This window comes from Lactuca saligna, chromosome 1, assembly GCF_052625555.1.
Source record: "Lactuca saligna cultivar CGN05327 chromosome 1, ASM5262555v1, whole genome shotgun sequence".
NCBI classification, from domain to species: domain Eukaryota; kingdom Viridiplantae; phylum Streptophyta; class Magnoliopsida; order Asterales; family Asteraceae; genus Lactuca; species Lactuca saligna.
The window spans coordinates 55,087,927-55,101,932 of record NC_136417.1 but is presented as its reverse complement, the minus strand read 5'-3'; positions in this window follow the sequence as shown (position 1 = coordinate 55,101,932).

The window sequence follows — 14,006 nt, the reverse complement described above, 5'->3', positions numbered from 1 at the left end:
GTCGAGGATCACAAACAAGGTGTGAATAACCATGCAAATGTGCTTGGTACACTCGATGTCATTTATCACCTAATCAATGTGCCGGTTAACCACACATGCTCCATTGATCTATGACAAACATCAAGTTACCATTCACCACCCTTACTAGTCCAAGTTAATGTGTCGGTTAACCACACACGTTCCACTAATGACTTGGCAAGGTGCAAAGTGCAATTTCATGGATTAGCATCAATTTCACATTTTTCCTAAAGTAACTAAGATTGGTAATTTAATAAAACATTTAGTTACTTTATAATTATCATCATACTTTTAATGAGAATTAATGTCATATCCTACCCGTCCGGCTAATGACCCTCCACCCGTCATGGAAGCGGTGGGTGAGAGTGGACACCCATTAAACCACCATTTTATAGGCAATAACCTTATACCCCCTTATAGACCGGCTTTATGAATGAGGCCTACTAACAGTAAGACTGACTTGTCTTATACATATATATATAATTATTAAACTTTTAATATTATAATAGTCTAAGGATTGAATTTTAAACTTTTAAAATTCTAGGGTTTGGAAATAAAGTATTCATTAATGTGACTTTAAAAATTCCAAAACTTGAGGCAAGTTTCGGAACTCTTCAAAACTTTTCATTTCCATAACTTATGAGTTTAATGACTTTTAAAGAAAAAACTTTTCATTTTCCATAACTTGAGGACAAGTTAAGGAATTCATTAATGACATTTAGATCAATATTTTAATTAACAAAATAGTCAAATAATTTCACCTATGATCTAGTTAAACTAATAAGTCAAGATAATTCATATCAACAATTTGCAAGAAATTAGCCTAATCATATAAACTAATACAAATATTGCAATTTTAACAATTATCTTTAAATGGATGAGCATGATCACTAGCATATCAAGAAAACAGATTTCATGTTTCAAAAAAAAGTTTGTGGTAATGATCTTAATCCAATTCTGTCAAAAAAACTCGAAATCTAGCACCCAGAGCCATCAACTTGAAGAGTGCACGAACCTCACTCATCGAGTTGGTCTGTTACTGAGTGGACTCATCGAGTCAGCCAGTGTAAAATTAATAAGCTTCAAGTATAACGTAAAATAATCCTAGGCTTTGATACCACTGAAGGATTTTGAGCACTCTAACAACCTTATGGTGCACATGCAACCTTAGATGCTTTAGATCTATGTTTTCTCTAATTATACATGCAATTTTGATTTTCCAAAGCATTCATCCTAACTAGCATACTTTTGAACAAAATAACTAGTTAGATAACTTACCTCTTAATAAGACTTGTAGTTCTTGGACTTCAAAATCTTTAGCACCTAAAATTTGATGCCTCTAATGTGTCACAAACACCAAGTACAAAAGGAGGCTTGAGAGAATAACTTGCTAAGCACAAAATCGATTCACACTCTCCAAGAATGTATATGGCAACCGATTTTGGCTCTAGGGGTGTCTATTATGGTGTGGCAAGTGCTAGGGTCACATCCATGCAAACCGTAATGCACCATAACTCTTCATCTTACTTAGGATCCATGGGCTAACCTCCATGGATTATCCATATTGGTTTAGCCCACCTAAATAACCATGGATCATTATCCCACACTATAAGAATCATTAATTTACCAAATCAGTCCCCGTGTATTTAATTAGTCTCTTTTGATCACTAAATTAATTCCAAATTAATTATTGATCAATACTAATTAAATAATTATGATTTTATATTAATATATTATACTTGTAACATATTAATAAATCACAAATAACCTTATTCTCAAAAGTCCATCCTATCAATTTGCATTGGTGAAGGCAACCTACAAGGACCATGCTACTCTCGGGTCAAGTACATACCAATTATAGTTATGGGCTTAGACAGCTAATCCAACAGTTACCGACCTCCCCGTGTCATCAGTTGCTGAAGAACTCCCATTAATATCCGCTAACTACTTCATGAATATAATCACATGCCACAAAGCTTAGATACTCCTTCAAGTAACAGACTCAACTCTACAATGGTTAGACTTAAATGAGAGCCGCACAACAGAGTCAAATCCATCACTCTGAGATTATTTAACCTTTTCAACATGTGACTTGACCCATTCACTTAATAGTTAACTCATATCCATTAAGAGTCCCACAAAGCACAATATAAGAAACATTCATGCATAAACACTCCAAGCCACAGAACAAACAAAGAACCTCTGAACCGGTTGCCTTATGCATGCAAATTATACACAATATAGGATCAAATAGACTATCGAATAAAAGACTCTACCCTAGAGCCACAACCAAACGAGGAACAAGAAATAAGACCAAATCAATCATTCTAGGGCTATATGATCCTACCTGTTTACAAATTTTTAAGCATAAACTTAGCAATTGCTTCTACCGATACATATTTCCAAATCTAGTATAACATCTAATCCTCTTAGGCTACGAGGCATAAGAAATCAGGACAATCCATCCATCCATCTGAAAATCCATTCTAGCATGGAATCCCATAAGCTTAACCCATCGGGCATATCAAGGCATCTCCTAACATGAAATCCTGAACAGATCCATAACCCTAATCTAGCATGCAATTCTCATAACATAAAATCGTAACATACATGTATAGGTATTATGGGAATCACTTACCTGAGTTCGGATAATTGCACGCACCACCACCCTTTATGTTATTAGAAAATCTTTAAATAAAATTTCTATTTTATGAAAAATCTACCAAACCCTCAGTTTGAGTTCAAACACACCCAAGAGTACGCCCAAATACCTCAAACCAAGGCTCTGATACCAACTTGTAACGTCCCAAAATTTAAGACCAAACATTTCATTTTTATAATAATAAAACCATCATCCAAAACTTTTTCATAAAATCGTAGTGAAATTAGAGTATGTCAATAATCATCCAAATACATCAGAGTCAAAGAAAATACGGAACAATATGATGTGTGCAATGCGATCATCCCGAGCTCTTCTAATTCGATCTGGAAGTACCTAAAATATAAACTAAAAACCATAAGCACGAAGCTTAGTGAGATCTCCAAAATACTCCATACCATACATACATAACAGTCAAGCATATTTATGTGCTTGCAACCCCTTAGGTCTCTTTCAACCGGTATTGGTATATTTCAACCACTTCGGTCTCTTTCAACCGGTATCGGTTGTATTTCACCCATACCACTACCACATAATATCATAACAAAAGAGTCAAAGAAACATCAAGCAAATACAGGCATGACGGATGATTGTCACGAAGACAATCATCATACTACAAGCATAAATGAATGGGCCAACATTAGTTCCTTCGACCCACGAATATAATGAAGGACTCACCTCAAACCGCTGAAAATCAGATAGACGCTTGGACTGCTGATCCGGATAATCCTCGCGCTAATCATTCAAGTAAAACCCCAATTAATAATTGGGCCATAACCATAACCAGGAATCTAATTCATTTTCCCAACTCCTAGTATAAAACACCATTCTACTCTTTCCTCACTTGACCAAACAATCAAAGCCCAACCCAAATGGTTCCAAAAGCCTAATATGGCCAAAATTCCTACATGAGGCCCAAAACCAATTATAGGCCTAAATCCAAGAAGGCCTAAAGCCTAATATTGCCCCAATGTAAAAAAGACTATTGGTCCAATAAGGCCCAAACCATAAAAGTCCAAATATGCTCTAAAAACGTGAAAGTCAACCAAATTAAAGATGTTGAGTACGCCCCATCGTACTCAAACTTACGCCTAGTGTACTCTCTTCAAGGATAGTACGCGCATCGTCCGAGCTGGGTATGCCCAACGTACTCCACAGACAACCAACCCTTCCGTTAATCACTTAATCAGTTAAGCCACTAAGCCGAACTATCAGGTCTGATCCTAAATGGTATCTTAACACATAAAGTTGTCAACGTTACATTCTTTCATGACTTAATGGCGCCCAAAACTCAAAAAGAACCATAAGAGTAACTCTAACTCATGCATGGGCCAAGATGACTCATCAAGATTGCATTTTTATGAACTAGAGACCTCAAAAATGCCAAGATCAACGATTCCTATCTTCTAGAGTAGCTCATACTCTCATGCGTGGCTTAAAGGACCATAAAAAGCATAAAAACAATCCCTAACTTGAACTACACTAATGAACTATAAAGTTTGAAGCTTTATACCTCCAAAAGATAGATCAAGATGCATAAAGTCTGGATCCACAAGCTTCAAGCAATCCAACACTCCTTAAAGAAGCTCCTTTTTCTTAAATGAGCACCAAAACACATGAAATCGCCCAAGAAACTCAAGAATCACACCAATGGAGGCTAGGGTTTCTTATCTAGGGTTTAATAGGATTGTGGCTAAAGGTAGAAGGGTTTGGAGTTGATTTAAGGCCATTAAATAGGGTCCAAGACCCTAATTTAGGGTTTGCACATGACTGGAGTATGCCCAACGTACTCAAGAGGGCATCCACAATCCATCTTCCTAGAATGCCCAACATATTCCTATGTACGCCCATCATACTAGGCTTAGCCCTAATACCTCCAAACTTCCGAAGGCCATAACTTCTTCATTTTAAGTCCAATTTTGACGATGTTTATCTCCCCCGAAAGTTGAAGAGAAGCTCTAGACTTTTATGAACTCTCCTTTGCCTTAATGTTTTTCGAAGTTTAATCTAAAATTCATAAAGGCCCGAACTGACATTTTACAGTTATACTCTTGGGCTCAAAAACACAAACTGAACTCCCAGATCACCCAATCTACATTAAACCCAACCTAAATGGACTATATCTCTCTTTCCCAAAGGCCTAAAGCCTTTTGATAGTTGATCTTTGGGTCACGACCCTGAATTATGAAATGATTCGGTACACAGTGTTACAATTTTAACCCACGGGTCTATGTCAACCGAACAACCTATTTTATCCAAGATGTATGTTTCAACCCAACATGCATACATCATACAGTATATTTGCAAGAGTCACAAAGGCAACAAGCAAACATGACACCTAGTGTCCTACAATATAATAAGAAGACTTACGTCACATTCAGTCGATACATAACCACCTAAACATGTGATCAAAGGTCAACCTCAGCCTATTATCTAACTCAAATGTTTGACCTAAAGTCAAACCTAGTCAAAAAAATTAGTTGCATGTCAAAAAGCATGCCACACACTAAGGAGGTGCTCCGTGCTTTGCTAAAAGACAAAATATTCAAGCTTAGGGCATAAAATAGACGCGACTGAGAAAATCCAGAAAGTGTCCCGCATTCAGGAAAAGTGTGTCGCACTTTGGCTTAATCCAATGGGTAAAATGACTCAATCCGCTAAGTCGATTCCCCATCTTCTACACTCCAACTCTAATAAGGTCTAAATGAGCAATGCTTCCAACTTTAACCATTAAAAGTTTATGACCAACCAAAACTCCCTAGATCTAGAGTACCAAGTCCAATATGACATAAATTCTTCACTAAACATGCATGGTTCAAGGAACAAGATCAATATACTAACTTGCCAACTAGAAAAGGTCCAAATGATAATCTTTATTGCTTAGAAGGAGCTGCAGTCATCTTAACTCCAAGATCACCACCAAAATGGGACCAAAAGCATAAAAATGGACCATAAGCTGGATCTAACAAACTAGAAGTTAAGGTTGAAGCGTTTTACTCACAACGGTTCAGAAACGAAGCAATCTAGTTGGATCTACACTTGATCCTTTCAACAAAGCACCTTGCAAACACCTTGATCTTCAATCTTCACACCAAAGTAAGAGAAACAAGCTTCAAAGAGGGATTCCAAGCTCAAAATGGAATGAGAGAGGCTAGGGTTTTCAAACACAAGCTCAAAGGGTTGAAGCGGTTAAAGAATTAATAATCCATAGGGCTTAAGTGCCTTTAAATAGATAGAAAACCCTAAAATTCCATCAACCCCATGGGCCAAGGGCACCCAACCCCCATTAAAAAGTGTGTCGCGCCAATTGGATCAAAATGGCCCACTTTGAAGATCAATGCCCAAATCATCCAAGGCCCAACAAAATAAACCAAAATTAGAACACATATCACGAATAAGAGGTTACATTTATCCTTTTAGGAAACGTTTAATGACATTTTGTCCCAACCTAAATGATCTTTCATATTTTGATACTTAGTTCTTTTAACGGTATAATTCCATAAAACACTTTAAGTTTGGCAGAAATTTATGGTTTTATCTTTTTATGAATTTATGGTATGATAAAATCAAAGGTTTGTAAAAGAATATTTCAATTGTAACGTCCCAAATACTAAGTAAAAAATTCATTTTTCAAACAACCAAGGCCATTCATTCATTTTTCAAAAGAAAATTTGAGTATAATGTATTCTCGAACATCATACTAAAATCATAAAGTAGATAGTGTAAAATAAAACTCCAAGGGATGCAGTGCGATCAAGTCGGACCCTTCTCTTTAGAACTAGAAGTGCTTGAAGCAATAAACATAAAACGTAAGTACGAAGCTTAGTGGATTCCCCAAAATACCACATACCATACATACAATGGGTCTATTCTAATCCCAAGTGAATTCTATGGGATAAATCATAGTATGACAATCACTTCCTGCAATGGGCCAAATCATGGTCATTCCATGCAATGTTAAGGGCCACATCCCGGTCTCACATACAAGTTCCAGGGGCCAGATCCTGGTCTTTCATGCAAATGCCAGGTGCCATATCCTAGTCTTTCATACATATGCTAAGGGACAGAGCTCGGTCTTTCATGCATATCATGTTGGATTAGTGTCTAAGTCCATAACTATAATTGGTATGTACTTGACTCGACTCGGCATGGTCCATTTGGGTTGCATGGCATCAGAACATTTGGATAAACTTGTTATGAGAAAAAAGACATTTGTGACATATTAATATATTATAAGTTCTAATATATTAATTTGAAATTATGTTATTTAATTAGTATTGAACAATAATTAATTTGGACTTAATTTAGTGATCAAAAGAAACTAATTAAATATATGGGGATTGATTGTGTAAATGATTCATTCTTATATATGTGGGCTTATGATCCATGATTCCTTATGTTGGGTTTAACCCATGTGGTGACCCATGGATATCCCATGGAGGTTAAAACCCATGGATCATAAGGAATGGGTAAAGTCATGGGTTACATGGTGTAACCCTAATGTGCACACTATATAAGGACCCCTTTAGCTCAAGAAATTGGTACTAGTGCATAATATCGAGGGCAATCCGATTTCCAAGTGTCATGTCTTCTTCTCATGGTTATTCCAAGTGTTGATGATGTTGTGTGAACCATTTGAGGTGTCACACTTGGGGCACTAGGCTCTCGAGCTTCATGGAGTCAAGCTACATCAACAAGGTATGTATTCTATCTATTTTATTACCCAAGTATCAAAGATTGTATGCTAGTTAGGGTAATACCTTGGAATATTCATATTTGCATGTATAATAGAGAAAACATAGATCCAAGGTATTTAGGGTTGCATGTACACCATAGGAGTGTTAGAATGCTCAAAACCCAACATATCCCATGGGCCAGATCCTGTTCTTTTATGCAAGTATCACAAAGACAACTGGCATCCTACATAGTATAGTGAAATGTCCCACCACCCACTCGAATCGAATATAGCACAACTCGTACAAAAATGTGAATCGGGTGCTAAAACCCACCTATCTACATACCTAAGGTCAAAACTTAGTCTACACTTCTAAAACTAGCAAGTTGACCAAAAGTCAACCAGGTCGAAAAGTCAACAGCCAACAGATTCCACATCGTAGCCAAACCATGGCCATGTCATTGTTATCTACTTTGGTCACGATCAAAAACCTACACCATGTCATGGCCAACATACCATCATGGTCGTGGTAGTGTCCAACCAAAGTAGTTGTGAAACCTTCATTCACCATGTTGTTGCAACCATGTTGCCACGTTGTGTTTGTTGTACTGGGATGACTTAATGTATTGAGTCCTTAATCAATTAAGCCCTTCATCCATAAGATCCAGAAAGCTTATTGGGACTCTAAAGGTGCATAAAAATCTAAACTTTATTAACATGTATGCCTCATGCTTGGTCAGAAGGAAAGAAAGTGACCTATTACTCATGGATGGCCACCAATACTCATCCAACTTCTAGATATAGATGGTATAGTGACCAAGGGAACAAGGTGAGCCATAAAGTTTCAAACTTTATCTCATTTATTCACCCAAATAAAAATTATGAACCAAAACATGTGTAACGACCAACAAATCAAGGGTAAAAATTTCATTTTTATTATAGTCAAAACATAGATATCATTTAATTCAACATTCCAAATCATTTCTAATTAAAAACATCTATCATAGTTCATCCCAAAATCACATATTGCGAAAAACATGGGTGTGTGCACTGCGATCAAGCCGAGCCCTTCCTTCCCAAACTGATGATACCTAAAACCATAAACAAAACTATAAGCACGAAGCTTAGTGAGTTCCCCAGAACATACCCCACATAATCCATATAATCACATAAACCATATCAATCATATAATCCATGCATATAAACATATAAGGATGTCGTGGACTCCCTCCCGGGTCTTACTCTAGGAAGCCATGGGCTCCCCCAAGGTCTTACACCTACATGTCATTGGCTCCTCCAATGGTCTTAAGTATTTTCCATGGGCTCCCCCATGGTTTTTACCTGGAATTCCATGGGCTCCCCATGGTCTAACATCCATCTACCACAGGCTCTCCTTGTGGTTTTCCATGCAAGTATCATAAAGAAAACTAGCATATCACATATCACATAAACAAATAGCATACCACATAACACATAACGGGATGACCTTAGTGCCTTCAACTCATTGGTATGATGAGTAGACTCACCTTGATTACTGAAGCTTCCGGAACAAAATCCCTAGCTGCAGCACTGACAACTTCCTAAGCTAATAATACAAAATGACACCCAATTAGCAATTGGGTTCTAGTCCATAAATATAACTTCATACATGGGGTAAAAAGACCATTTTATCCCTAACCTATCCCTATCCAAAACAATGTCCCAAACTATAATCTAAAAGTCCTAAAGGCCAATTAATGAACCAATGGCCCAATTTTCCAAATTCGGCCCATACCACTACATGGGTCTTGCCATGAGGACCAATCCTTCTTTTCAGTCCAATACACTTTATATTCTGATGGTCCAATAATAATCCAATCACTTAAGCCTAAAATGCTAAAACCACTCGTGGCCCAAACCATGGCCCAGTTTTCCAAATTGGGCCCAATTCCTTCCAGAGCCTTTTCAACATCTCTAACATCCCAAATCATGATGGCCCAACAGAGACAAAGACAAACAAGCCCAACAACTGGCCTACACTGAAGCCCAATAATAAAACTCCACCCGATTGAGTACGTAGGGCGTACTCAGTTGTACGCTAAGCATACAGGCTATTTGGCTTGTACGTTGCACGCACAGACTTGTACCCCCAACGTACTACTTGCATGATCTAGTATGATCAAGAGTCATATTAAAGTTATATTGCTAAATAACGTATGATACTAATGGGTCATACCAACAACAACCTGATACAATTGATTATTTATTAGAAACTGATTTTAATAAATATTCAATAAAACTCTTATAATTAAATTGGAAATTATTTACTTCATGGAAATAATAAATTCCATTAGCAAGTAACTTAATATATACCATATGGTATGATTTATAAGTCATGTACAAACTTTTAGACTAGTTGAATCCTTTTGTCTTTTTCCTAAAGACAATGTTTATATTTTATAAAAGAGGTTATAAAAGTTTGACTTTCTTTCTTTTTCTTTATGAAAATTTTGAGATATGTATAAAAAGAAGAAGTGTATGACTTGTCTAATCATGCTTTAAAGTCATGGAGATATGCTTATGACAATGAGGACAAGTTTGCTTAAAGTGTGAAGGACTAATGGTTAATACCTTCACTTTTTGCATATAAATATGAGGCTTGCATTCTTTAAAGGGTGCTCATTCCTTATTCTCTTCTCCATGACTGAGAGCTCTCTAAGAGACTCTCCCTCTCATTTTTTGCTTTGAGTTATTGAAGATTACTTGCATATCTTTTTCTCTCTTGAAGTTTATATTGGTTATGAATTTCAAGCTTGAGGGTTTAAGAGCTTTGGACTAGCATCTATATCAAGTTGAGTCATTGGTGGTGTCTTAAAGGCTTTACATTCTTCATCAACTTCCAAACCTCCCAAGAGGACCCAAAGAACTATAAAGGTTGTTATTTCTTCACCTATTCTTTGGTTGGTATTTAAATCTTTCTATAACTTGCAAGAAGATCCTTGGTGGGTATAAAATGCTTATGTTATTTCAAAAATTAAAGTCTTCCGTTGTCATATCTTTCAAGTTTATGAAACTAATTTTGATGTAAAACCCTACAATTGGTATCAAATCCATCTTGCAAGTTTGGTTAGATTTTTGATTTTCGGAAATCTTAGCTTTTTGGAGAATATGAATAACTTGTTTTTGTATAAAAATAAGTTCATACATATTTTCTATGAAAACTTTTTTTTTTTGTTATGTTAGGTTGCAAAAGCTTCATGCATCTTTTGTCATTTAGTTTTATCTTAAAAAAACAAAGGTTGTTTAATGTTTATATTCATGTATATGATGTGCATAAACTAGCCAAGGACCAATGTGTTGTTATGTTGTTGTGTTTGTTATTTTTGTCATAAAATGCTTGGAATTATTTATTTATTCATATGGTATGTAATAATTAAATAGATTAGCTTTTCTTGGTTATTTTTGTAAAGTAATAAATTAGTTTTTAGAATTAATTTATTTGTACCAAAACATAACAAGAAATCAAGTTGGAACCATTTTTTTAAGACAAAAGATCAATTTTCACGTCTAAAAGGTGTGCATGATTTTCAGTGACATTTTCTGAAAGTGTCACTAATGCTATTCACAAAGGGTTGTTGGCTATTTGCGATAATTGTTGAATTTTAGACTTCAAGAAGTTTTTCCAATCTTTTGCAACCAATGGGTGTCTACTCAAGTGGGAGCTTCTTCAACAACATTACAAGAAGATTTTGGTACCCTTAAATGTCCCTTTAGGAATGAACTTGGCATTTTTGTGTTGGCTCACCAAAATGTCATTAGTTGGCTATGTTTATGCACATATCTTTTTATACATGTTTGTGTTGTTTATTTTATGCAATTATTATGTGTGGTTGATAAAGTGGTTTTTCACATGCTAAAATAATTTTGGGCAAAATAAACATCACATGGAGTTTAGGTTTTCAAAATTGGACATAAGATGTAACAAGTTATTATTTTAAAAATAAAACCCGGTTTTATTAAATCGTTAATAACGATAAATATTGAAGTACTCCAATATGAGTTTTAAAATGGTGATTTTTATAACTTATACAAATTCCAAATATATAAGTAATAAAATGAAGTTTTATTATAGATATAAAAGGTTTAAATGCATTTAAACTTAATACCGATTATTAAAATTGAATTATGTCAAATTATATAAAAACTAACTTTTTATATAGAACCTTTAAAAGTGATTTTCTTTTGAAAATTGATACCATGGTTTATTATATGCATGTAATAACTATGATATCGTATGTTTTTAAACTAGAATTAAAAAACATATGAAAACCCTTTTTACAAACCTCAAATCTATGCAATCCTTTTGAAGAACACTCATACGTCTCTTGTATGTACTAATGGGATAATGATACCTAACCACTTAGTGTTATCTTTTAATGGCTGGGGTCACGATTTCTATAACCAAGTTATAGGCCGATTACACAAGTTTTTCAAATTGGACGATTTGATCGGAAATCTTTTGTGATAAAGGATACGTAAGCAAGAGAGTTCTGAGACATAGATGGGATCAAACATTTCTACTTAAATTTGTTATTAACGATCCCATAAATCTAGGAATCATATAGTGAGATATAATTGATAATTGATATCTACTAGGTTGAATTCAAATGGATGAGATAAATGATACCTAACCATTTATTTGTTTTGCAACTTGGATCCTAGACTTTAATAATTAATGTTTTCGGAAACTAAAAGGGTATTAATTATTGAAGATTATATATTCAAAATACTAAATGAATTTTGTTAAAATTTTGTAGTTAAATAAACCATTCCCATTATCATGAATTGTCATTTTCTTAATTGACTTAAATGAAACAATAACATTCAATAGACAAAACTTCAATGAATGGGTTCATGTCTTAAGAGACAATCTCATGAGAGATATCACATTGTATACACTTAAAGGTCCTAGTCCTAAAGTATTTGCTTTGAGCAATAAACCTAAACATGATACCTAGTAAAGGCATCGCCATGATCCTTAAGATGCTTATAACATCAAGCTAGGAATAGTTATTCATGACTTCTAGGAAGTCTTGGATAATTTAAACATAAATCTGATGAAATGAAAGGTTAAGCAATATTCCAAAAAATACAGTGATATTTTATTTAAATCTAGTTTAAATATTGGAATAAAGCAAGGCTAAAAGAAACACCTTGTGTGATCCAGATGGCCCGTGATTTATGGACTAAACACCTTTAAGCCCAAGAAATCTACTAAAACCCACATAGATGGATTTTGTTTCTTTTGTGAAGAAACTAAACACTGGATGAGGATTTACTCCTCTCATTTGGAAAGAAATTCTGGAAGAGACTAGTACTTCTTATATCTACTAGATAGAACTCATATTTTTCATATAACACTTAGCTACTTGGTACTTAAATGTTAATCTAATATTTGTAAATGGATTGCATATATTTGTTGAAGAGTAACCAAGTTGAGCACAATCAAGTTGGACCTACACTCTCGTAGTTTAGTTTGTTATTGATCCTTAGAACATAAATTACTTGTAATATAAAACAATATTTGTTTTGGAACAAAGTATGTTTTAATTTAGCATGTCTAAATTTATGTCTCAGTTATTTTATTCAAATGTTAGATAATTTACTCGATCATTTTTCATAATGATAGTATTGATATTCTAAAATGATTAACTTCTATTTATGAGACTAGATCTGTTAATAGAGTTGTGAAGTAAATATCAACATTTTATAAATAAAATTAAGTTCTATATGCAACCACTTTTGAATTAAACTTGTTTTAACTCAGACTCATCTTGACATTGTTATCTTTATTATATAAATGACACTCACATATTCCAACTTCAAGAAAAGGATCTTTGAACGCAAATAATGTAGTTTATTTAACATAAGTGAACCTTATTTATATGTAAAGGATTCATAATGATATTTTCACTAAAGTGTAGAGAAAATAATTAAGGAACTATACACTTTGGTGTATGACTTCCTTTCTAATGAATGTCTAAGATTAAGTGCAAGATACCAAATCAACTTTGTTAACCACTATAGTAGTTTCAATTATATTTTACGTGGTAAAACGTAATTATGAAATCTTGGTTAAATGTTTCAAAAGTTGACATACAAACCGGTAAGGACCATGTAAGGCCTTAATGATAATAAATGATGAATTAAATCTTTCTTGGTATGATTTGAATTCTGATTGGTAGAAATATCCTCCTTTAATCTTTTTGGGATAATACTTTAATTACTATTAATTGTATCTTGATTTAAATACCAACTAATAAGTAGATTAAATTTTTTTATAAGATTAAGTTTGGAAAGGCTTCATCCTCATCTTACTTAATGTTTTCTGGATTTGAAGCCGATGTTGGACTAAAGCTTCTAAACCTAAAATCTACTAAATACATATTTTTATAATACTCTAACTGTCACTTAGATTGTAATATGTAAACCCACCAAGAATAGGTCCTCTTATTATTATGAAAGCTAAGTTAGTAGAAAGCAAGCTTCTAATGACAAAGCAAGTGGGGGGTACATGGAACTTGAAGTAGGTCAAGAACCATAACCTTATCTAGTAATAGTTGGCACTAGTTTTAACAAGGAATGTTAAAATTGAATAATAGTTATTCAGAAATA